Here is a 23766-nt window from a genome sequence, read left to right as displayed (position 1 = left end):
CCAGCCCCTGATCAGACCCTCACCCTACTGGTCTGTCCATTCATCACCCTGAACCCAAATCTGGGTCTGATCTCCTGCCATTTCCCCAGCACAGAAAGCCTTCCTGACCTCCCTATCTCTGATAGTCTTTTGTCTACATTGTAGGGTCCGACTCAAATGCCTTCTCCTTCTTCTGATTTGTAATCGGTACCCTGGCTGGCTTTTCACCAGCTCACATTCTAGCTTCTAACCAGCCCGTAAGCTCCCCGAGAGTACCCATCTGTCTCACAGATATTTGTGTTCAAACACAAATGCTTATTGAGCATGTACAAAGCCCAAAGCTTCACTGCTGTGTCATAGGAAGGAGGAAGGCAGAGTCCCTGCCTGGGGATACCCTCTCTAACAGTAAAAACAGCATGGAAGTGAAGACAGGGGGCCACAGAATCCCAGAGCAAAGGTCCCTAATGCGTGGGGGCAGGGTCACCCCGGAGGCAGAGGAGGAAAGCCCAGAAAGAATGTGCAAGGGGTCAAGCATGAGGACTTCCACCAGAGCCGGGGAGGAGGAGTAAGGGGGACGGAGAAGACAGGAACCGCTGGGCTGGGAATGCTGAGCTAAGGAGTTAGACTCGTCCTGTAGGTCAGGGGTTGGCAAATCCAGCCCGCTGCCTGTTTTTGTCCACGAAGTTTTACTGGAATTCAGGCACGCCCATTCTGCTACACATTGTTCATGGCTGCTTTCACGTTACAGTGGCGAAGATGAGTAGCTGCAAAAGGCTATTGTACGGGCGGCCAAGCTTAAAAGATTTACATCTGGCCATTTTGAGAAAGTTCTGCAGATCCCGGCCATAGTGGTTGAAAACTGTGGGTCGATTTTAAGCAAGAGACAGCATGGTCAGATTGGTGCTTCATCTTTGTATTACTCTGGGCCAGCACAGCGATGGGCTGGAGCTGTCAAGCCGGCAGGAAGGGAACACGGCTGGGAGGCTGCTGTAACAAACTGTCCAGGTGAGGGGATAGCTGTCACAATTGCTGTTGCTGATTAGGAGGGTTATTAAGAGTTGCTGCGTGCCCGCCTCAGGTTAAGCCTTTCACATGTACTCCCTCATTTAATCTGCACAGCCACTGCAGGTAGTGTTGTTATCCCCATCTCACAGATGGGACACAGAGAGGTAAAGCAGCTTGCCCAAAGTCACACAGCTGGGAAGCAGCAGAGTTGGGATGCAAAATGCCAAGCTCAAGGTCTCTGGGCTCCAGCCTGTTTGCTTGTTGACGGATCCCTTCAAGCTTAGCTGAGAATTCACGGAACACAAGTCCTCGGCAGGAGAAAATCGATCTGAGTCGAGTCAGGCAGGAAGTGGGAGGCAGGCGTGTGGCTATTTTGGAAGAGCGACATGAAAAACCACGAAACTTCCTACCTGTCCCGTTTTGCTCCCATCTGTCCTCGGAAACAAGGCTGCCCCTCTCTTAGATGAAAAGGTGTTTCTCCCCACACAGTGGCTCTGCCGCTGGTGGTGGGAGGGAGCACTAAGCTTAGCACACGCTGGCTATTTTTAAAGGGCTATATAAACAAACAGGGCTATGTAAATAAGAAAAAAAATGAGGTCATCCTTTTAAAATCTAAAAATGTTCTTTTTCTATGGGGTGAGCAGCAAAACCTCAGAAAGAACTCATGCTTTTTTATCTGTGAGAGGCCTTCTCCAGCCCACAGCCTCCCGAAGCCACCGGCCTGCCCCTCCCTTCTCCAGCCCACCAAGGGAAGGCAGGGGGCCCGGGAGCTGGGACTCCTGGGTTTTATTCCTGGCTGTGTGGGCTTTGCCTCGAATGCCCAAAGCCACTGTCCAGCCCCAGTCACCCCCTCCTTGGGGCCTTGACATCTGTCCCCATTCAGGTCACTGGCAAGTTATCACCCATGCTCGTGCTCCGCCTCCTGCATAAACTGATTTAGTGAGCTGACCCAGAGGACCCCTCTGCCACCCCTTCTCATCTCCCTTGCTCCCTTCCCCTGTCTTGATCTGCTGACTGGCCTCAAAGGTCTTCAGCATGATGATTAGAAGCGATTTGTATGTGCCTTCCCCATCCCCCCCCCCACCATTTTTCAGTATATTTTAATCTTTTGGACCTTTTCTTCCGAGCCTACGGCTGGACGCTGTTAGAGCAGCCCTGGGGAACTGTGTTAGGTCATCAATTGTTAGGAGACACCTCCCAGCTTCAGCAGGGGCTCCTGGGACTTCTCTGTGTTTCCCAAGTACTTTTTCCATTACTGATGCCCCTCCCCTGCCCCATGAGCCTCTCTGCCACTGACAGCATCACCTTGCTTCTGTCCTCTGCCATCTTTCTCTACTTTCTCCTGAGCCTCCCAACCCCAACCCTCAGCATCCTTGGCTCCACTGTTGTCCTTCAGCACAGAAAAGAGAACCACCAATGTTTGCTGAAGGACCGGTTTTCAAATCATGTTCTGCAGAGGTGTTTCAGAGGTTCTTCAAATGTCATGTGAGAATTTTACCCTAAAAATATAGTTTGACTCCTGTTAAAACTGTTAGGAAAAACAGACCTGCACATCCAAAGGTGTTTGATGGCACACTTCACAACGGGTGTGGCCAGCTGTGGTTTGTGCAGATCTTGGTGGATCTGGAACTTCAGGATTGAAATGTGTCTTCAACTAGAAAGATTGGAGCTCTTTACAGGGCATCTTTATATTGTTGTTTTTGAAGTTCAGGACAATACACACTTCTGTAAAACCACACAAACAAGTACATGCTGAAGCTTTCAGTGATATGAGAATGGGTTACATGGATTACCACAAAGATGTCACAAATGACTGTGTGCTTCCTGAGTGCTGTAAGAAGAAGGAATTCAAGCAAATGTTTGATACTGTTAGTGATGCAGACCAGAATCCCCGTCTCCTCCTCCCAAAATGTCCACATAACATTAAACTAAAGGCCCATCCTGGGCTGCACAGTCGGCTGTGAGAAATCTGTTACCAATTCACATCATTTTATTGATACGATTTAGAACTTTCTTAATACCATGCAACCAAGCCAAACAAAACAAAAAAAAAGACAAAGTGATCCTGGATGTTACAGCTGATATACTGATTCAATGACCATCTAGAACAGACACCAGCAAACTTCTTCTATACAGGGCCAAAGAGTAAATATTTTTGGCTTTGTGGGACAGACAGTCTCTGTCACAACTCCTCAACTCTGCCATTAGAGTGGGAAAGTCGCCATAAATAATGTTTAAACGAATGACATGGCGGTGTTCCAAAAAGATTTCATTTACACAGATCAGGCAGCAGCCTGGGTTAGGCCCATAGGCTGTAGTTTGCAGATGCCTGATCTAGACCCTGAGCTTCTAATGTTTTTATGCATCAAAGCTGAATCATTGCTCTGTTAATGGATGCTCATAATAAATAGATGTAAAAATTTTGAACTTAGAAAATAAATGGGTGTTAATAAACTACCACTTTAACTTGGCATTCCATGCAGGATTTTACTTTTTTAAATGGCTCCTAAAACTCTAAAAGCTTGAAAACTACTAGAGAAAGCTTTGCTGTTGAGAAAATGCTTTCATACCCATTTCCAAATTAGATCCACCCTCTAATCACTCATTCAGAAATCACATTTATTCTGGAGAGAGCCTCAGTCCAGGACCATACTAAATGTGAGGGGCCACGACTCCACAAATACATAATCCAACATATTCATTTCCAAGCCTCAAATGGTGCTAATTACCACCCCTCCATAACCCCCACCCCCGCCGCCAGCATGAGGGATTCTGCAAGGCCACTGAAGGCTGGCACATGGTTGGCTCTTGCCTGGCACCCCTGCCAGCCTGGGCCTGAGCCCTCCACCTCACTCAGATGCCAGGTATTCTAGCTTCCCCGCCGGTGACTGGGGGAAGCTGTGCCCGCAGTGGGCCCTGTGAGTCTGGACACTTCAGAAGCGCTGAGTCAGCACCCCATTAGTCACATATGTTTGTATTCCCCAGAGGGAGCACGGGAAGGGGTGGGGACCAGATTTCTCTCTGGAACTGATAGCTCATTTGCCTCTGGGTCAGTCCCATCTCCTAGATTCTTCCATGCAGCTGGCAGGGACTCCATGGACAGAAAAAGAGACTCTGAGAGTAAAGTAAGAGAGGGCTAGTGCCAGGTCTGGGGAGGATTCTCCATCTGATTCCCCACGACAGTGTCCCCAGGTCTCTGCCTTCAACCCTCAGAAGTTTCTATTTCCAGCTTACTTCAGATATCTCCTGTACACCAAGCTGCCTAAACCCAGACCCTGCCCTGATACTGCCAGTGGAGCAGACCATGTACAGCTAACTGTGATGGGTATGAAAGAGATAAAAGCTAAATCAGGGTACCACAAGGTATCCCAGGATGCCGAGGAAGGGGACCCATTCGTATGTATTATGGTACTACTGATTTCTGTTAAAACACAGACATCCCTGGAGCAGGAGTCATCCTTGAAGCTGTTACTGCCCTTCTTCAGGAAGCATGTTAGTGGAGAAGAAAGTACTGGATCTTTTGTAGCCAGAGGCTCAGCTCCTTGTTAGATGTGTGACTGTCTTTAAATTACTGGACCTGTTTGTGCAGTTTTCTTATCTGTACGAAAAAGGCAATAGAACCAGCCTCGCTGGGGTTTCTGCAGGACAAATCTTGTCTGCAGTGTGCCCAGGCCCCATATGCAGCATCGGCCCTTAATTTCGCCCTGACTCTCTCTGAGGAACTCAGGCACTGGGACCAGGCAGCAGAGCCTGGCTGACACATAGGGTGGCAGTGAGGAGGGAGGAGTGGCAGCCGGCCTGCTTGCAGGAGGGCTGCCCATCTTGGGGAGCCCTGGCTAGGTGTCTGGCAACACTCCAGGGCCTCACTGGTACCTCCCCAGCAGCCCTGTGTGGCATGGGCCTCGACTCTCCTATTTTCCAAGCAAGAAACATGAAGCAGAAACCAAGCAACCTGCCTCCCAAACCAGTAAATGCTGAAGCTGGGATTTGAACTTGGGAAGATCCAGAGGCTCTACTATTAAGTTCCACATTTACACATCCCCTGAAACTGAGGTTCAAATGCCAGGGCACCCTTCCTTAGAGTCCAGGGGATGATTCTTCCACCTCTACTGGAGAACCTGATCATAGCCTGGGTCTAGGGGGTCCATGTGGCACTGCTGAGCTGTGCGCAGAGGCCCAGGCCCAGACCCCCCACAGTTCAAGCAGCTACAGAGAGGCTGTCTCTGAGGGTTGCCAGAGGCCCTATCCTCCTCTCTGTAGGTGAGAAAACTTCTGCCCAGAGGAAGAGAAAGAGCACCGTTCATGGCACGCCAGGCTGGGAAGCACCCGCTGAGACTCACAGCTGAGCCCACAGACCCAGATACAGGACAGGCATCTCCAGGGGACCCAGAGAGAGGCCCCAGGCACCCAGACCTCGGCTAGACCAACATAAAAATACAGATCCCTGTGTCCTCAGCCCCCAAGAGCCTGATGCAGAGAGCATGTCTGGGTGGGCCAAGAAATCTATTTTCTTCCTTTTTTTTTTTTTTAAACCCAGGCACTCCCTCCCTCCCTCTCCTTATCCCTGGATGATTCTGATATACTCCATGGCCAGACAAAACATCCGAAGATTTATATTCCTGACCCAAAGAGCTTCTAATGCTACACACCTAAACTGAACCACAGCCTGAACTTATAACCTGAAACCACAACTCATACCTGAAGAGCTAAAAATGAATTAAATGGAGATATATATATATATATATATATATAGAGAGAGAGAGAGAGAGAGAGCGCCTAGCCATACTGGGGCCTTTCCCAGGCCCATTTAGTCAGTCTCTCTGAAGGTGGGGCCCTGCCACTGGAATTTTTAAAAACTCCAGGTGATTCTAATATGCAGGCCAAATCTAGAACCCAATATCCTTTCATTTCTTCACATCCAGGAGGACCCAGAAAGATGCTGCTCTGTTGTGATCCTCTGACTAGGGAGGGGGCTTTTTAGGCAAGACCCATCGCGGGGCAGGGAGCACAGAGAAATGGGCAGAGCTCTGGCCCACAGGAGATACAGTGAGGCTGGTCTGCAGGGAGACTGTGGTCCCTTAAGAAGAGTTGTTGCCAAGGACAAACTGGAAACTGAGGGACTGGAGAGACAAAACTACATCTGAGGGGAGACAGTGTGTGGCAGTAAAAGAGTATTGATTTTCAAGGTTTCTACTGTACTCCCGACCAAGGACGTCCCGAGGAGGTCCAGCTTTCACAGAGGCTCAAGGAAGGCATCATCATCAAACCTCATCACCATCATCATCCATTTTGTTGTCACCATCACCATCATCATCACCATCATCCATTATAAAGAGGAAGGACTCTAGCAAGCTCAGGCAAGAAAGACCACGTGGAGCCCCCAGCAAGCGTATTTGAGGATCACGCATTTCCTACCTGTGTTGAAGGCACCACTTGCGATGACCAAAACTAAAACGCTGTTCTCTTTGAAAACCAGCGTTCATGTCCACTGCTGTGGCAGCTGCCTCCTCTCACACTGTGTTCTTCCCTCTGCAAGGGAGAGCTCGCCTGGCCAGTATCTCTCGAGGCTCCTCCATGAACTAGTTGGAGGCTGCCGGGTTCGTGCTTTCAATCCTGCAGGGGATGGTCAAGAAACGTGATCAGAGAGTTTGCCTGGTCAACTTCTTTACACATAGAACAATGTCTGCTGGTCCCAGATGGCCCAGGCCCCCAGCTCCTTCCAGGCTGCTTGTTTTGGGGCAGGGACAGATTCCCTAGTGGCCTGGGGAGACGGTGTGGTGTGGTGCCCCGGGTGCCTACCATGTTCTACCTTTTATCAGACACCGAACTTCTCTGAGCCTCTATTTCTTTATCAGCAAGCAGGTAGAATTCTAAGATGGTGCTTAGGTTTCCTGTCTCCCTGGTGAACACATCCTGCATGATCCTCAGGACTGTGAATATGATGGATCTTACTCTTAACAATTAGGTTATGTTATAGGCACACTTGACCTTAAAATAGGGAGATTATTCCATGCTGCTGCTGGTGCTGCTAAGTCACATCAGTCGTGTCTGACTCTGTGCGACCCCAAAGACGGCAGCCCACCAGGCTCCCCCGTCCCTTGGATTCTCCAGGCAAGAATACTGGAGTGGTTTGCCATTTCCTTCTCCAGTGCACGAAAGTGAAAAGTGAAAGTGAAGTTGCTCAGTCGTGCCTGACTCTTCACAACCCATGGACTGCAGCCTACCAGGCTCCTCTGTCCATGGGATTTCCCAGGCAAGAGTATTGGAGTGGGCTGCCATTGCCTTGTCTGATTATTCCATGGGCTTGACCTAATTGAGAAAATCCTTTAAAAGCAGAGTTGTCTCTGGTTGGTCACAAAAAGAGGAAGTCATAGGGCTTAGAATCAGGGGAAGGATTCGCCATGCACTTGCTGACTTGCAGATGGAGGAGGCCATCTGGTAAAGACCTGAGGGCAGCCTCTTGGAGCTGAGAACAACCCCCTGCTGAACCCCAGCAACTCCCTAGGACATGGATTCAAACAAGTGAATGAGTCTGGAAAAGTGAAATTTCCCTCTGAGCCTCCAGATGAGAACTCAGGCTACAAATACCCTGATTGCAGCCCTTAGCAGAGAACCCAGCCACTCTGTGCCAGACTTCAGAACTATAGGACTTCGAGCGTACAAAGGAGGCTTGTTTTTGGCCACTGGCTTGGAGGTAATTTGTTACACAGCAAGAGAAAACCAAGACAACCTGCAGAAGTGACTCATAGTGGGGCCTGGGTGAGAATTAAACACAATAATAGACATAAGAGCTCACTGTATTCCCCAAATCACTAAACAAAACAGAGCACTGAGGGCCAAGGGAGGCAACGTTTACTGCATCAGTTTTTAATAACCAACTTACCAGGCTGATTCAAGAATCAAACAAGAACATGCAGAGGAATGTGTTTCATGATCAAGAAAGCCTAGGCCTTCTAGTTGAATCTAGAGTCACCACTCTGTACTCTGGTGTGTCTGCTGGAGGCAATGTGGAGTGGCAACTGAGAATGGGTGTCCTGGCTCCTAGGGCCAGGATACCTGGGTTCTACTTAGGGCCTTCTCCTCATTACCTCTGCTTTGCAAAGTTGCTGAGCCTTGCTGTGCCTGATAAGAGGGGCTAAGAATGACAAATACCTCCCAGGGGTTTAATGATTCCATACACCTAAAAGGTCTGGACCAATGCCTGGCACGTGGCTCGGCCCATGTCATACTATGGATACTGTTTCATTATTCTAGTAATCTAGGTCTGGGGTAACCTGCATGCAGGTCTGGGGCACTGTCACCTTCCTTCTTTCGGGCACCATGTTTTTATTGACCCAGCTTTGGAATAGTTCATGTTTTGGCAACTACATCTTACTGCTGATTCCTATGAAGGCACAGCTAACCAAAGTCCCTCTGCTTTACCCACTGTTCTCAAATCCAGTCAACCCCATCCCACACTCCAGAGCAGCATCACAGCACCACACAGCAGTGTAATGGAACTTGCTCCGTGGCTCCTGTCTATTCTTTCCTGATTCTGTTTTCCAAGTCATCCAAAACTTGTCACAACTTCACATTTTTATACCATCCCCAGATCCAACCTCACACCCTCCAATAGATCTCAAATTATTAATAAAAAGAGTTATCTCTATCCCTCCCAGTATAGAAACACCAAGGTCTCCAAACATGTTATCCTATAAATATAGCCCATGCTTTCCCAACTCTGAACCTTGTTCACATCTACTCCCCTCCCCTATAAGCATGTCTACTTGGCCAAATCCCACACACCTTTCTCAGAAAGCTCAGCCAGCTCACCCCAAACTGGACTCAAGTCCTGCCTCCCCAGAATACCCACAGCACATTTGCTGGCCTCTCAGAATACGTAATAGCACCCTCTATGCCCACAGATTCCAGGAGTCTTAAAGCCTTGGTAGGGCTTCCCAGGCAGCACAGTGGTAAAGAACCTGCCTGCCAATACAGGAGTCACACGAGATGTAGGTTTAATCCTTGGGTCGGGAAGACCCCCTCCTGGAGTGGGGCATGCCAACCCACTCCAGTATTCTTGCCTGAAAAATCCCATGGACAGAGGAGCCTGGCAGACTATAGTCCATGGAGTCAGAGAGTTGGACAGTAAACACACACACACACACACACACACACACACACGCACAGAGCATACACCTGGGGCGGGTCATCAGACTCATCCCCCTACCCCTAGACCTGGCATGGTGTGTCACACACAGTCAGCGCAGAACAATTCTCTTTAGAACCTAACTTGGCTGTTCCTTCATTTAACTGATGTGCATTCGGTGCCTACTTGGGGCCAGGCTGGGGAGCAGATCCTGGAGATTAAAGACAGCAAAGATTCAGTCCCTCCCTTCAAGGGGATCACAGTTGAGGGTGAGGACGTGGGAGGGGCAAGAAGTCAAAGGAATGCGTTATAGCATCCCTGGTTCTAAGCTGCTGTGCGGTAAAGGTGTAAAGGAAGGAGCAGTCAGTTCTGACGGTGTCGAATGTGTGAGAAAGAGAGAGAGCGTTTCAAACACGGGGCGTGCCCCCACACTGACCGAACGTTCGAGAAATTGCACTCTGTCCCTCTGGTTAGAGGTGAGGGGCAGTGATAACTCAGGAGGGGAGAGTTGGGAGGGAAAGAACTTGGTATATGTGATAGTCTGGCCTTGATCTTGTAGGGCAGTGAGGTCACTGAACCCTGTTAGTCAGTGAGGTAATGCAGTCAGGCCCAAGGGTGTGGCTGGAGGAGAAGATGGGAGGAGGTAGGAGGACTGAGCCACAGCTCTCCTCTCTCTCATTCAGCATCACCTCAACGCCACTCTGGCCTCTGGTGGCCGGTGGGAGAGCCAGGTGGACACACCTGCATCCGGGTCACCGGGAATGTCACACACGCCTGAGGTTCTACATGGCAAACCGGGCTCATCCATCTACCTCCTCTCCCTCAAACACCGCTGGGATGAAAAGAGACATGTACAAGAAAGAACAGATCCATAGCAGCATCAGCTGGCCAGCAAGTCTGAGGAAAAGCAGATGAGAAGGAAGCACAGAGAATCTAATCAGAGCTCAGTCAGTCTCACCCAGCATGGACAAGGGACGGCCCACCTGCCGAGCACCCAGGAAACTGGCACAGAGGCAGCGGAGCCAGGACAGGGCAGGAAGGATGGGATTCCTGAGAGCCAAAGGTAATGAGTGAATGCCTCTGGTTGCCAGAAACACCAAAGTTGGGGCACAGGGCAGGGGACAGAAACCACCAGCCCAGACACCTTACTGCCTCCGTGAGCATGATTTACTTCCACGAGACTCCAGCCCTGGCAGATGGATTGACTGTTCATTCCAGAAACGTGCTGAAGGCTCCATCAGCTCTTCTCTGATTCTCTTGCCTCATCTCAAAATTCCTCCTCACTGTTTCCACCGGTCTGGGACTGCTGTAATGTATTCCTTACACGATCCTAGTCAAGCCCTACATTGACATACTTGTTTTAGAGACTTCTAACCATCAACAAATCCAGTACTTGCCTCTTTCCTCCAGACATGCCAAGACGCTATAGAAGTGAAGTTCCCCCTTACTCAGTGAGCGATGAACTCAGCTTCCTCTCTGACAGTGTCTATACAAATTTTGAGAATCAAAGTGACTTTGGGCTTGACATCGACATCATTAACTGCTAGAGGGCAACAGAGCCAAGACTACAGAGATCTGAGGGAAAACAGTTAAAACCCTGAGAACTGTTACTCAGCCGAGTCTCAAAGCCAAACAGAGAAGCACTAAAAATAGTATGCCACCCACTTATCTCTTCTTTAAAAAAAAAAATTACTCAAGGAATTACTCCAACAAAATAAAAACTGTATCAGAATAAGTAATTCAAGAAAGGTCAAGGCAGGATATGCAGGAAACAATGATGAACAGTAAGAGTAGAAAAATGTACAGTTGAATCTAAACAAATGTGGGTAATAATGGTCTCATCTTGTTGGAAATTAGATAACATTTAATTCTTGACATTGACATAGAAACACGGGTTTTAGTTTTTTATTTAAGGGTAACCATTTTTAGAAGGAAGATAAAATACAGACCTTTTTAAACCACTGTGGGGGAGGGGAGATAAATTCAATTAATCCAGCGAGAGTTGGGAAAGGGAAAAGAAAACAAGAAAGGAAAAGTATAATAAACAAAAGATATAAAGTAAGACAAAACATCATAAATACAAGAATGCAAACAAATTAAATTATTTTAAGGCAAGAGATTATGTTGGGTAAAAAAATCTGGCCATATGCTATTTATACAAATTAATAAAGGTTGAAATCAAAGAAATAGCAAAAAGACATCAAGAGGCAAAATAGTAACAAAAAGAATTCAGTTAAGTCAGTATTAATATCTGACAAAACGCAAATATGTTAGAATAAAATGGGGCATTTTATATTGCTAATGAGTCTCCAAGAAGAAACAAAAATCACGAACCTTTACCTTCACCCTGGACAACAGAATCATAAAGTATATGAAATAACACATTCTTAGCACTACAAAGAGAAGGCAAAACAAAAACAAAACAAAACAAGCTCATGACTCAAGATTTAAAGGTACAAGTAACCTTATATAAGAAAATACAGAGGATTTGCAGATAGTAAGCTTAACTTCATATATACTCAAGAAACAAAACACTTTTTTCTTAAATGTTCTTGTACTAGACTACAAGAAAATCTCAAATTCCAAAATAGATATCACAAACTCAGTTCTCAATACAATAGAATTAGAAACTAACAAGAAGCAAATAAAAAAGTAAATTACACAGGACAACTTTAAAATGCTTTGCTAACTAAATCTGAGTCGAAGAGGACAGCAAAACTGAAAGTGCAGAATATTTATAAACATACAAGATTGAGAATCCTACTTAAAAAACCTGTGGAATGTAACCAGAGCTGCATTTAAACCTTAAATACTTTCACAATAAAAGAAGAAAGACTGAAACTAAATGAATCAAGCATCTAATCCAAGAAGCTGAAAAATAATAAAATAAAGCAAAATAATCTAGAAGGAAGAAATGAATAAAGTTGAAAGCAAAAACGAATTTATGAGAAAAGTACAGCAACCACAATGAAAGAAATTGGTTCTCTGACACAAACAACACGGACAAACCACAGGTTAATCTGACTAGCAGTGAACAGTAAATCACAAATAAGCATTAAGAAAGACATTATTAACATGTATATTAACACGGGTTTAAATTTAAGGGAATTTAAGAGAAATTATTTTAAGTTTAAATACACAATTTGATGTCAATGAATTTGAAAACTGGTGACTTTTTAGAAAATTATAAATTGTATAACTAAAGAAGAGGGAGGAAATCTGGAAAGGCCAGTAACAACTGAAGAAACAGGAAAGGCTACCAAAGATGGAATTCCAAATTAGTGAGAAAGAATGGAGTATTTAAATAACAAAATGGTGACAACTGGCTGGTTGTATATTCATTTGGCAAATATTTACTTAGTGCCTACTATATGTTAGGCATTATTCTGGCACCGCAGCATGAACAAAACAATAAAGGTCTCTGCCTTTGGAGGAGCTGAGGGTCTAGCCAGGGAAGATAAGCAGGAAACAAACATGTAGGTAAAATAAAAGGTATGACAATAAAGTGGGATACAGAGTGAGGGAGGACAGAGAATTCGATTTTAAATAGAGTACATGCAGCACACTTACAATAGAATTAAAGATAAAAACAAAATATATAAGCAAATCCATGAAAACACCAAAACTATTAAAATATTTGTATAATTCAGTGTTGGAAAATAACATTCAAAGCCTGAAGCAGATATCAGTGCTCCTAAAGGAAGAGATTAACAGAGTTGACTACACACAAAAAAATTAAGCACCACATATAACAGAGGACCCTGCTGACGGATACCAAGTAAATAACAGACAATGTCTGCAACATATATAAAACAGGGTCAATATCTATAATACATAAAGAGCACCCATAAAACAATAAGATGAACAGCTAGTGAAATGGAGAGAGGAAGTAAACAGATCATTATTCAAGAAATTAAAATGTGTAATAAATATATGCAAAGATGCTTGGCCTCATTAATAATCAAAAGATATATATTAAAAATCAATATCACCTTTTGCCCATTTGACATGCAAAGAGGAAAATGACTGCTACCATCCAGTAGTGATGAAAAGCAGTGATCACAACTTATGTTGATCCAGCAGCTTCACGAGTGCACACACACAAATACACAAATCATCTTACGCAGGTGCACACACGACGGCGGCAGCACCATTTTTATCAGTGAACATGGAAACGACCTTAATATCCATCAGCAAGGAATTGGTCTATAAGTAAATGATGATAAATCCACCCAATGGTATAATAATGGGACAATATTATTTCCTAATTAAAAATAAACACATACTCTGACTGATAATAGAGATTCATCGTGACTTTATGTGTTCAGTATTTATTGGGTGGCCTCCCCTACTTTTCACAGCCTGCTGGATGGAAGGCACTATTGCTGGTCCCACTTTCCACATGAGACTTAGTGAGGAAATGAGACCTGACAGGTGGTGAACCTTGGTTCCTGTCTCACTCCAGAGCCTACACACTTAGCTGCTACACACACTTTCCCTCAATGAGTGTGTGTGTGCGTGCTCAGCCGTGCCCAACTCTTTGTGACCCCATGGACAATAGTTCATCAGACTCCTTTGTCCATTGAATTTTCCAGATGTGAATACTGGAGCTGGTTGCCGTTTCCCACTCCAGGGGATCTTCCCTACCCAGAGACTGAACCTGCATCTCCTATGTCTCCTGCATCATCAGGCAGATTCTTTACGACTGCACCAATGGGATGGTGTGCAAAAAGGGGGAAAGCAGCCTCACAGACACACACATATCTGTGTAGCTGTTAATGCTACAGAGGACCTGCAGGATGAAGTTGTCAGCACATCCTAGGGGTGAGACTGCATGAATGGGGCTCAGAGCATGCATTTTCTTCCTTACATATTCCTATACTCTTTTCCTTTTTTAAAAAAACAAATCACATATCGCTTTTAGAATTTAAAAATTGTAATTTTAAGATGACATAAAACTGTTTTCTTTTTAGAAAGCAGCTGAACAGGGCAGGTCTTACTAGGGCAAGAGGGGCCCATCTGCAAGGTGGCATCCACCCAGGGCAGGAACGACCAGGGCCAGCTCTTCTGCCGGCCCCACCCAAAAACCACAAGGAGGGAGGCCCATCCTCTCCCCTCCCCACCCTCCTTGTGGAACCAAAGCATCAGAGCATGGCCTCTGCTGGCAGGTGGAAGGCGCCCCACATCCGGCCTGGGCACTGGAGGTGCATCCCTGCAGGGGAAGTTCAGCTGATGAAGAGTTAAAGAAAAACCCCGGATGCCCACAGGGGCCAGCCTCACTAGATCACAACAAAGCCACTTTCTAAGGGCTGGCAGGGAAGCCTGGGGGCCTGGAATTCCAGCAAAGGGCCTCAGACCCCAATCCCAGAGGAAGTGGATAAGGCCAGCTCTGAGGCCACAGCTGCCCTCCTGACACACAGCCTGTCCTCCACTATGAATCTGCAGACAGGGCCGGCACATGGATAAGCTGAGTCTGATCTGCTTGGGGCAGGGAACTGCAGAATGGATCTTTCTCATTTTTATTTTTATTTCTGTTATGGTGGTCTATAAATCAATAAGAAAACCCCAAAATCTAGGACACTGGGACACACATGCAGAATCCCATGGAATAATCTTGGGAGATCATGAGGGGCTACTTAGCAACTGGGAGGGGAAATGGAGAGAATTACTGCCTCATTTACCTAACACCAGAGAAGTAGCACAGGAAAAGCCCAGAGATTCAGCCCTGATATCAGAGGAGCTTGGTTTCAGACAGACCCTGGTTTCACTCATTAATAGCTGTGCAACCTCGACTAAATTACTTAACCTCTCTGAGCCTCTTTCCTCATGAGTAAAAAGTTGAAGAACACCCGTTTGCTGTGAAGACTGGACGAGACAAAGTGTGAGAGATCTAGCATGGACCCGGCTTACGAGAGGCACTTGGTTAATGTCTGTGCTCTTCTTCAGTTACAGTGGGGGACCTTCCAAGCCGTCCTCCCTGGTGCCCACCTCTCCTCATTCTGGATCCTGTTTTGGGATGGGCTCTGAGAGCTTTCCTGCCTCCTTCCCTGTGATCAGGCTTCAGGCTCAGCTCCCTTTGCTGAGACGCACGCCTTTGCTTCAAACGCCTGCATTCCAGTCTGAGAACACTGCCACATGCATGGGACCACCCCTGGATCCTTCCTGGTTCCTGACCCCATTCTCCAGACAAGAAGCTTCTCTCTCTCATGGAGTAATGAGGTGACCCCAAACAAGGAAAATGAGCAGAAAGAAAGGCAGGGAGCTCAGAGCCTTTGAGATAGACAGGACATACTTTGAGAAGACCTGGGAAATGTTTTCCAGTAAAAGCAGAGGTTATAAAAATAGAGGATGGTGATATATTTCCACTTGTATTGAGGATAGAAAAAGAGGAACTTCAAGTGCAGGGTAATGGAGTCCGTTTAGTGATAGGTGAGACTATCCGGTCCCACAAACTATACAGGGATTAGGCAGGAGAAACACCCATGGCTTTCAGACACTGCAGGGAATGGGGAGAGAGAGACACTGAATGAATGCACGTGGAGGACACTCAGCTCAGGAGTCTCGGAGAATAAAGAGTGGCAGGAAGAGGAGGTGCAGATGAAACCCCAGGGACTGCACGTGAGGTTGAGGTGTTGAGAGCTACCAGGGGTAGAGGGGTAAAGGACTCGTTTCCTGCCATGCCAGGCCACACCTAGTGGCGGCCCTCTTTCACCGGAAGTCTCCTGCAGCTGGGTACAACAGACAGCCCACTGGACTGGTCCACACTCAAGGGCCAGCTGCATCCAGCCACCTCGGACAAGACACTCCCTGTCACTGGGCTAGACCCTAGGGTGCAAAGGTGAAGAAGGACTGGCCCCTGCCACAGAGTATTCTCCAACCAGTAGGGAAGATGGGCCAGAAAATCAGTGATGACCACCCTTTCTCCCAGGGAGCCCCAAACTCAGGCTGTTTCCCACCCCTTCCCCACCCGGAAGGCCCATCACATACCTCTCGTTTGCAGAGACAGAAAAAAGGGGCAGGGAAGGAAGCTCGCATTTGTTGAATGCCTACCATGGGCCGGCGTTAGTCCTGTTACCTTATCGTCTCACTGATGCTACCATCTGACAGCTGAGGAAACACGGGCATGTGGACAGTCCTGCGCAGCAGAAGGAGAGTCCTAGGCTTTGGTGTTAGATTAAAACCAGGCACCACTGGTCTCTGCTGCTGGGCGGCTTCAGGCAGGTCACCTAACACTTCAAGTCTTAGTGTTCTCATCTCTAAAATGGGGGCAATAGTGCATAGCCCGGGTGGGTGTAAGAGCTGAATAATACCGAGTCAACTTTCCAAAAAATGACCTTCTCTTCTTCCTCTTTCGGTTATTACTGATCTTTTAGCTTTACTTATATTGACAAAACTTTGTGCGCTAAATTAAGATTTCAGATTCCAAGACTATTGCAACTTATTGACAGGGATGGCACAGGAGAGGGAAAAAAAAAAAGCAGGTTGAGGCCCTGGGAGACCTGGGGACTGCAACACCCCAACCACTGGCCCACAGTGGGAAGGCATCACAATCAAGGCCCTCAGGGCAGCAATGAGAACCAGGGGGTGTATTTGGAGGAATTATTGCTTTCTGCATCCACATGGCTGCCTCCTGAGCTAAGAGGGGAAGCCTGATGACCCCAGATCCTCCAGGGATCGGGCCGAGCTTCTGGTCCAGCTCTCCATCTGCCCAGTGTTGCTGATCCCCTCCCCCACCAGCTCAGGAGCTCAGGCCGACAGAAAAGGCTGTGCCAAAGGAAGCTGTTTGCTACAGAGCCCTCTGGGTCTGCTCTGCTCTTCTTCCTTTTTTTGGACTTTGTGGCTGTTTGAGCGGGTACCTTTTTCCATAGAAAGTTTCCATTGCATCAGTTATTTACATTGTCACCACCTATATACGTAGGCTGTTTCGAATCGGTGAACCAAATCACGCCCAAGCCCAGGCTCCGCCCTGCTCCCCACAGAGGGATGGGGAGCACCAGGGTCAGCCCTCAGAGCCCGAGACCCCCACTGGTCTGGGGTTGGGGGCCTGACAGGTGGGAGGACCTGTCTCAGCCCCAGCTGGGCCACCTTTCATGGCTCAGTCCCCTTGGGAAGCTATTTCTAAGGTGGAATTTAAGAGGACAGGCCCCGAGTTCGAATCTCTGTCTCCTCCACTTCCTCGCTGAGTGACCTTCCTAGGGATAGGTTACTTACCTAACATCTCTGAGTCTCAGTGAACTAATGTGTAAAACGGGAAAAACTGTAGCACCTGCATGGCTGGACTAAGGGGAGACTCAGTTTATCCACATAAAGTGCTTAGAACAATGCCCAGCCTAAAGCCTCAATGAAAGTCAATAAATATGGATAGAGTCCTCTTTTTCCATCACCCTGTAAAGACCTCAGTGGTCATCCCCTCCTCTGGACCAATACATAGCAGCTTCTGAACTGTCACCCTCTCCATAAGGTCAGATAAATTGTCCCAACACTCAGCTCTGACCATGCTCTTTCCTGTCCCAAAGTTCTCAGTGGTTCTTCTTATAAAGTCTATACTTGGGATCTCCTCCACTGATAGCCTGGCTGCCCCTGACATCAATGCTCTCCCTGCTCCAGCCAAACTACTATGCTCACAGTTTGCCTGTTTCTGTACAGCGCTGTCTGTCTGGAACGCTCTTCTCCATTTCACTGTGGCCAAATACAACCACAATCACCCAACTGAGCCCAGCGCGTATGCCACCTCCTCCACGGAGCCCTCCATGACCTTCCCTCTCTGACCAGAAATGACTTCTTATTTACAGCAAGTGGTCCCTTTCCTGTGGCCTTTCCCTTTCTTCCCTTGTGTTTGTGGAATATAATACTTATACAAATGTTTGTCAGCATCACACACAAACCACACGACCTTTGGGGACAGGACGAGAATGTGTGTGATTCATCTTTGTATCACACACAGAGCTTTGAGCATCATTCATGAGAATGAATGAGAAGAGATACTCTGAGTTCTCTCACTTGACCGCCCCTGGGTGTAGGTGTGCTGGTGAAGATGAATCAACAGCGCCACAACATCCACGTGTTCTTTTTGAGGGAAACAGCTGACGCACCGTCAGTCAGGACCTCCATGGGCTCACAGCTCCAGCCCAGCCCTAGTTCCACTGCTGAGTCCCAAGTAAGCAGCCCATAGTCCTGGACGGGACCCTGAACCTCGGCACAGGGACCCCACGAGACATCCTGAGAAGTCCAGGAGCCGTGGCTGACTTCTTCCTTTTCCACACCCCCGATTTTCCCCAGGTTCCCAGTGAATTCGCTCCGTAAGAGTCTCTCAAGCCCCTGGGCTCCTGCGCACCCACTGCCCCGGCTCCAGTCTCCACGCCATGCAGAATGGTGTTCCTACATTGCAGAGTAGGTGGGTATCACGGTGTGCCATAACCACTTCTGATGCTTGCTGACCACCCTTAGAAATCCAGATTCCTTAAGAGAGTGTCGGACCCTCTTCTCCATATGGTCACCAGGGCCTTCCAGCCTCACTCATCACATGACACTCTTGCTCACTCCTTACTCTTCAGCTACCTAATACCTGGACATGCCACCTTCTACCCAGGTTCCAAACTCTGTTCAGGAAGGTCCTCCCTCCCCTCTCCGCCAGGCACACTCCCACCCACCCTTTGAAAGCTCAGCCCTGGCAATTCCTCCTTTTCCCCTAGCCCTTCCAACATGCAGGCACTGGGCTGGAACCTCTTTCTCTCTTGCCACTGACCCTCCACCCAGAGCTGTGGTGCAAGACTGACCCCATTATGCTGTGATATTATCTTCATGTGAGTCCGTCTTCCCTGCAGACAGCGAGTGCCTTCAGGGCAAGAACAACGTGTACCATCTGTGTACCTCCGTGCCTGTTAGCACAGTGCTTGGTGTGCGGAGTGAATGAGTGATGAGTAACAGTCAGTAAACAAGCCCTCCTGGCCTGCCTGCCAGGGTGTGGCCCCTGACATCATCACATTCAGGAACTCCCTCTCCAGGACAAGCAACAGGTGACTCTGCCCGAGCGGCAGGCTCGGGGTCCACTGAGACCGAAGGGCTTTCCCAGGGACCCCAACATCCCCGTCTCTGCTGCAGCCCCAGGCCCTGGACAGCCTGAGGCTTGCCTTTGTGGCGGCTGCACATCCTGGGAACCTGGAGATGGGTTGAGGCTTTGGGGCCCTTCCAGGAGGAGAATCTAAAGCGTGTTCTGGCTCTGGCTACTCGGAACCAAGACTTTCCACACTGTTGCGTCCCTCCTGCCCAGCCTGACCACTCCTGTCCAGACTGTGCCCACCTTCTAGTCCTCTTACTCCTCACAGGGGCCATCCCTGCCAGGCTGAGTCTACCTACCCATTCTCTAAACAGCTAAACTCCCAGGATATAGGGGAGGGTGTGGGGCACACAGGAAATGGACAGGACCTCAGCTCTGCCTTTAACTGGCCATGTGACCGAGGAGAAGTCATGTACCCCCCGAGCCCCCAGTTTCCCCTCTGTCAAAGATCAGAACAGGCCCACCTCTGAGGTTCCCTTCTGTTTCAACTCCCTGCCAAGGAGTTGATGTATTTACTAGTCAGAATAACTTTTCCCAATTAAAGGAAAACAAGCAGAGAAAACCATGTGTCTTTCTTTGCTTCTCCTGTAAGCCAGGATGGATCTCTCACTCTGGAAATATGTTATATGGTCTTCTGATTCTTGAAGGAAAGCCCTCACTGGGTGGCAATTTCTATGTCCATATAAACCAGGGATTTATAACGCCCTTGCACACATCGGTCCTTCCCTTTGAATTTAACAGTTTGGTGAGATGGGTCTTTCTCACTCTCATCTAACAGATAAAGTGAGGCTCAGAGAGGTGAGGGGATGGTTAAAGTCCCCCAGCTCGTGTGGGGGAGGAGTGGCACTGGCCCCCGGGACCTCACAGCACGGCTGCCAGGGAGCTGGCCTCGCCCGACAGACAGTCAGGACAGTCTAGAAAAGCAACACCCAGCTGCCCATGCTTTTCCACCTGCTTTCTTCACACACGTGGACACGTTCAAAGATGTGTGGAGTACAAGGCCACGCAGAACGCTGGTGGGAGGGAGACACCGAATGTCTAGAAGCCAGGCTCCTCCCACACCCACTATTCTAGAAAATAGATGATGCTGAGAGCTGGTCAGACAGCTCTTCCAAGTAGAGAAGCCTTTATTTCTGAAGATTCCAGTCCCACCTGCTATCACAGGCCTCCATGCCTTTGAACCTGTCCAGGACAACAGAATCTATGCCCCCCGAGATCGGGCAACACCTCATTCCTCCTGGTCTTCCAGGCCCTCTGGATGCAGGGCTCCTCCCCTGAGACTCCCAGTGAGAGCTTGACTGCATGTGATCTGATTATCAAACAGGGCAGGAGAAAACATGGGGGCCCAGAGTCCTAGGGAAGAAGGAACAAGTGCTGCAGTTCTGGTCCCTTCTTCCAGCCTGTTCCCATTTGTCATCCATGATCTTGCACTGGTGCTTTAAGGATACACTGGTCCGGTCTTCCAAATTATAAACTCCCTATTGGAGGCCCCATGGAAGGACTGCTATGTGCAGTTGTGCAACAGACAACCTGCACAACCGTCCACAGCTCACAACTTCCGATCAGTCCCTGCATAGCATTCATCATCATTATAATTAAAGACCTAACTCCCTCATTACTTATTCTTTCCTCACAGAATATACTTTCTCAGGGAAGGACTAGACTCTGTTTGTCTTGTTCCCAAGTTGAAGCTCAGACCCTAGCATCCTATTAACACAGAATAAGTTCTCCATAGATAGGTATTGGAGTAATAAAGTCACTCAACCACTCGCTGGTACATTTAATTGGAAGAAGAGTAGACCTGCCCTGGAGCTGAAAGTGAGAGAATTGCGTTCGGGTCCCAGCTCTACCACTGGCCCCCATGTGCCCTTGAGTGAGGCCTCAGTTTCCTTGTCTGTTAAGGGAGGGTGGGGTTAGATGTCCCTGCCACATTTGCCCAATACTGAAGGTTAGGATCTCTGGAAATTTCGCACCCTGGGCACCTCACTCGCCTTACCTACGTCCGGACCCTGGTTCTCTATGTTTTGTGCGGGCTCCCCCAGGTCTGGGAGTGCAGGAAATGTCTAAATTTAGGGGACAAGGGCTCCAGGCAGGGTGGAGACGGATGCCACAGTGGGGAGTGGAGCTATTCCCGCTGGACTCTGGCTGGGACAGAAAAGCAACATGGATAGCCACACTCGCCAAGACAGCAGTGTTGTCAAAGGCTTTCCCACCAGCCCTGCTTGCCTGCAGCCCGTCTGTGAGGAAGGAGGGAAGTAATCTGACCAGGACCGACGGTACCAGGCGCCACAACCAGGACTAGACCCCGCGCATCCTGTGTTCAAGTCTGGGCCCTTTCAGCACGTGGCACAGAACACAGCTTCTACCAGTAGGGGGCACAACTGATTTCAACAGGCAGAAGTCACTCCTTTTTTTTTTTTCCAAAACTTTCTATTTTGTATTGGATATAGCTGATGAACACTGTTGTGACAGTTTCTGATAGTTTCAGGTAAACAGCAAAAGGACTCAGCCACACATACACATGGATCCATCCTCCCCCAAACTCCCCTCCCATCCAAGCTGCCACATAACATTGAAACTCGGCTAGAAGTCACTTATTCTTCACCTAGGTTCTAGCGATGCCCTAGGCCTGTGGCTGTCGTGGGGCATGGGGGGTGGCAGGGAGAGGGGAGGGTAGAGTGTGGGAGGGGCAGCAGCCTGCTGGTGGTTAAAACAGACAATGCGAGGTCCTCAAGTGAGTGACATAATTCTAACATGTGTTAGTTGCTCAGTTGTGTCTGACTCTTTGCAACCTCACGGACTGTAGCCTGCCAGGCTCCTCTGTCCTTGGAATTCTCCAGGCAAGAATACTGGAGTGGGTTGCCATTTCCATCTCCAGGGGATTTTCCCGACCCAGGGATTGAACCTGGGTCTCCTGCATTGCATATGGATTCTTTACCATCTGAGCCACCAGGAAAGCCCATGAGTGGCACTAATGTCAGAGGAAGGAGAAGTCAGTTAGAGAAGACAGGATGGGGGCCTTCAGGAACTGGAGGGCTTATAGAGGGACATGGGGGTGGCATTCCAGACTGAACAGATCATCTGCACAGGCTGCTTGCAGGAGACCTTACTCTGGGGTCTAACGAGCTGGGTGCTTACTGAGGGGACAGTCACTTTCCCCTCAGAGAGCAAGCTAGTCAGAGGGGACCTGCATCTAGAGTGAGGCAACAGGCAATGATGAGACCCCAAGAAAACAAAAGATCATGCCTGCAGCTTTCCTCTCTGAGGACCTCTCCCCATGATAGGCTCAGTCAGCTTCCCAGGTCACTGCCTGCAGCCACCATAACACGTGCCCATCAGTGGCTTAAAAAGCGCCAGTGTCTGCTCTTCCAGTTCTGGAGGTCACAAGTCCAAAATGGATCACTGGGCTACAGTCAAGGTGCAAGCAGGGCTCTGTTTCTTTTGGAGCTTCTTGGAAGAGTCCACTTCCTCACCCTTTCCAGCTTCTGGGGTCTGCCTGTACTCCTGGGCTCACAGCCCCCCTCCTCCACCCTCAAAGCCAGCCAGGGCAGTGGAGCCTTCCTCCCATCACATCCCTGACACTGAGCCTCTGGTTTCCCTTTCTACACCTAAAGCTCTTTGTGATAGCACTGGGCTCAGGTGGAGTGTGTGTGTTAGTCACTCAGTCGTGTCCGAATCTTTGCAACCCCATGGACTGTGCCCACCAGGCTCCTCTGCCCATGAAGTTTTCCAGGCAAGAATAGTGGAGTGGGCAGCCATTCGCTTCTCCAGGGGATCTTTCTGACTCAAGGATCGAACCTGGATTCTCCCACATTGCAGGCAGATTCCTTACCATCTGAACTACCAGGGAAGCCAGGATAATCTCTGTACCCAAAATGCAGCTAATTGGCAGTTGTATTTCCATGTGCAATCTTAATTCCTCCTTGTCAGGTAGAGTGATGCATCACAGGTTCTAGGATGAGGACGGGCTTCCCAGGGTGGCTCAGTGGTAAAGAATCCACCTGACAATGCAGGAGCTGCAGAAGATGTGGTTTCGATCCCTGGAAGAGGAAATGGCAACCCATTCCAGTACCCGCTCCAGTATTCTTGCCTGAAGAATCCCATGGACAGAGGGGCCTGGTGGGCTACAGTCCATGGGGTCGCAAAGAGTCGGACACGACTGAGCACACACGTGCACAGAGATGAGGATGTGGACATCCTCTGAAGGCCATTATTCTGTCTACCTATCACGCTGCAAGGAACACATCTCCCCTACACACTGCTCCAGGAGAAAGGCGGCCCCAGCCCGAGAGACCGAGAGAGAAGGAGATGGGGGAGGGGAGAGGCGGGCAGACACACACTCACACCCTGCCAGCAGCGGTGGCGGCAGCTTCCTGGCCGGCTGGTTAGTGTACATCACCCTTGAAAAACTCGTCATGTTTCTACACTGAACCGGGCACGTGCAGTTTCCACAGTGACTGCAGAAGCAGAGCCAGAAATAGCCCCACTGAGATGGAAAACATCCCTTCAGAGCCACTCGCTCTCATACTCACTCCCCACCCTGTGGCACCGTGGGCACAGGAGGTTCCAGCAGGCCCCTCCCTGCAGCGTCCCAATC

General features: G+C 48.6%; 1 protein-coding gene across 8 annotated transcripts in view; it reads right to left on the bottom strand.

The window, feature by feature from the left end:
* HIVEP3 (HIVEP zinc finger 3) overlaps window positions 1-23766 on the bottom strand; it is a 533699-nt gene that overhangs the window by 96688 nt on the left and 413245 nt on the right. For 7 of the 8 annotated variants that reach the window (XM_043877706.1, XM_043877702.1, XM_043877710.1 and 4 more), the window contains one exon: window positions 6400-6597. The gene's annotated coding sequence lies outside the window, so the exon portion shown is untranslated. Of the gene's footprint in view, window positions 1-2530; window positions 2710-6399; window positions 6598-23766 lie in introns of all 8 variants that reach the window. The other variant, XM_043877708.1, reaches the window with a different exon arrangement.

The sequence above is a fragment of the Cervus elaphus genome, chromosome 20 (assembly GCF_910594005.1).
Source record: "Cervus elaphus chromosome 20, mCerEla1.1, whole genome shotgun sequence".
Lineage (NCBI taxonomy): Eukaryota > Metazoa > Chordata > Mammalia > Artiodactyla > Cervidae > Cervus > Cervus elaphus.
Note: the sequence above shows the minus strand (reverse complement) of the source record. Positions and strands in the feature narration are given on the sequence as shown.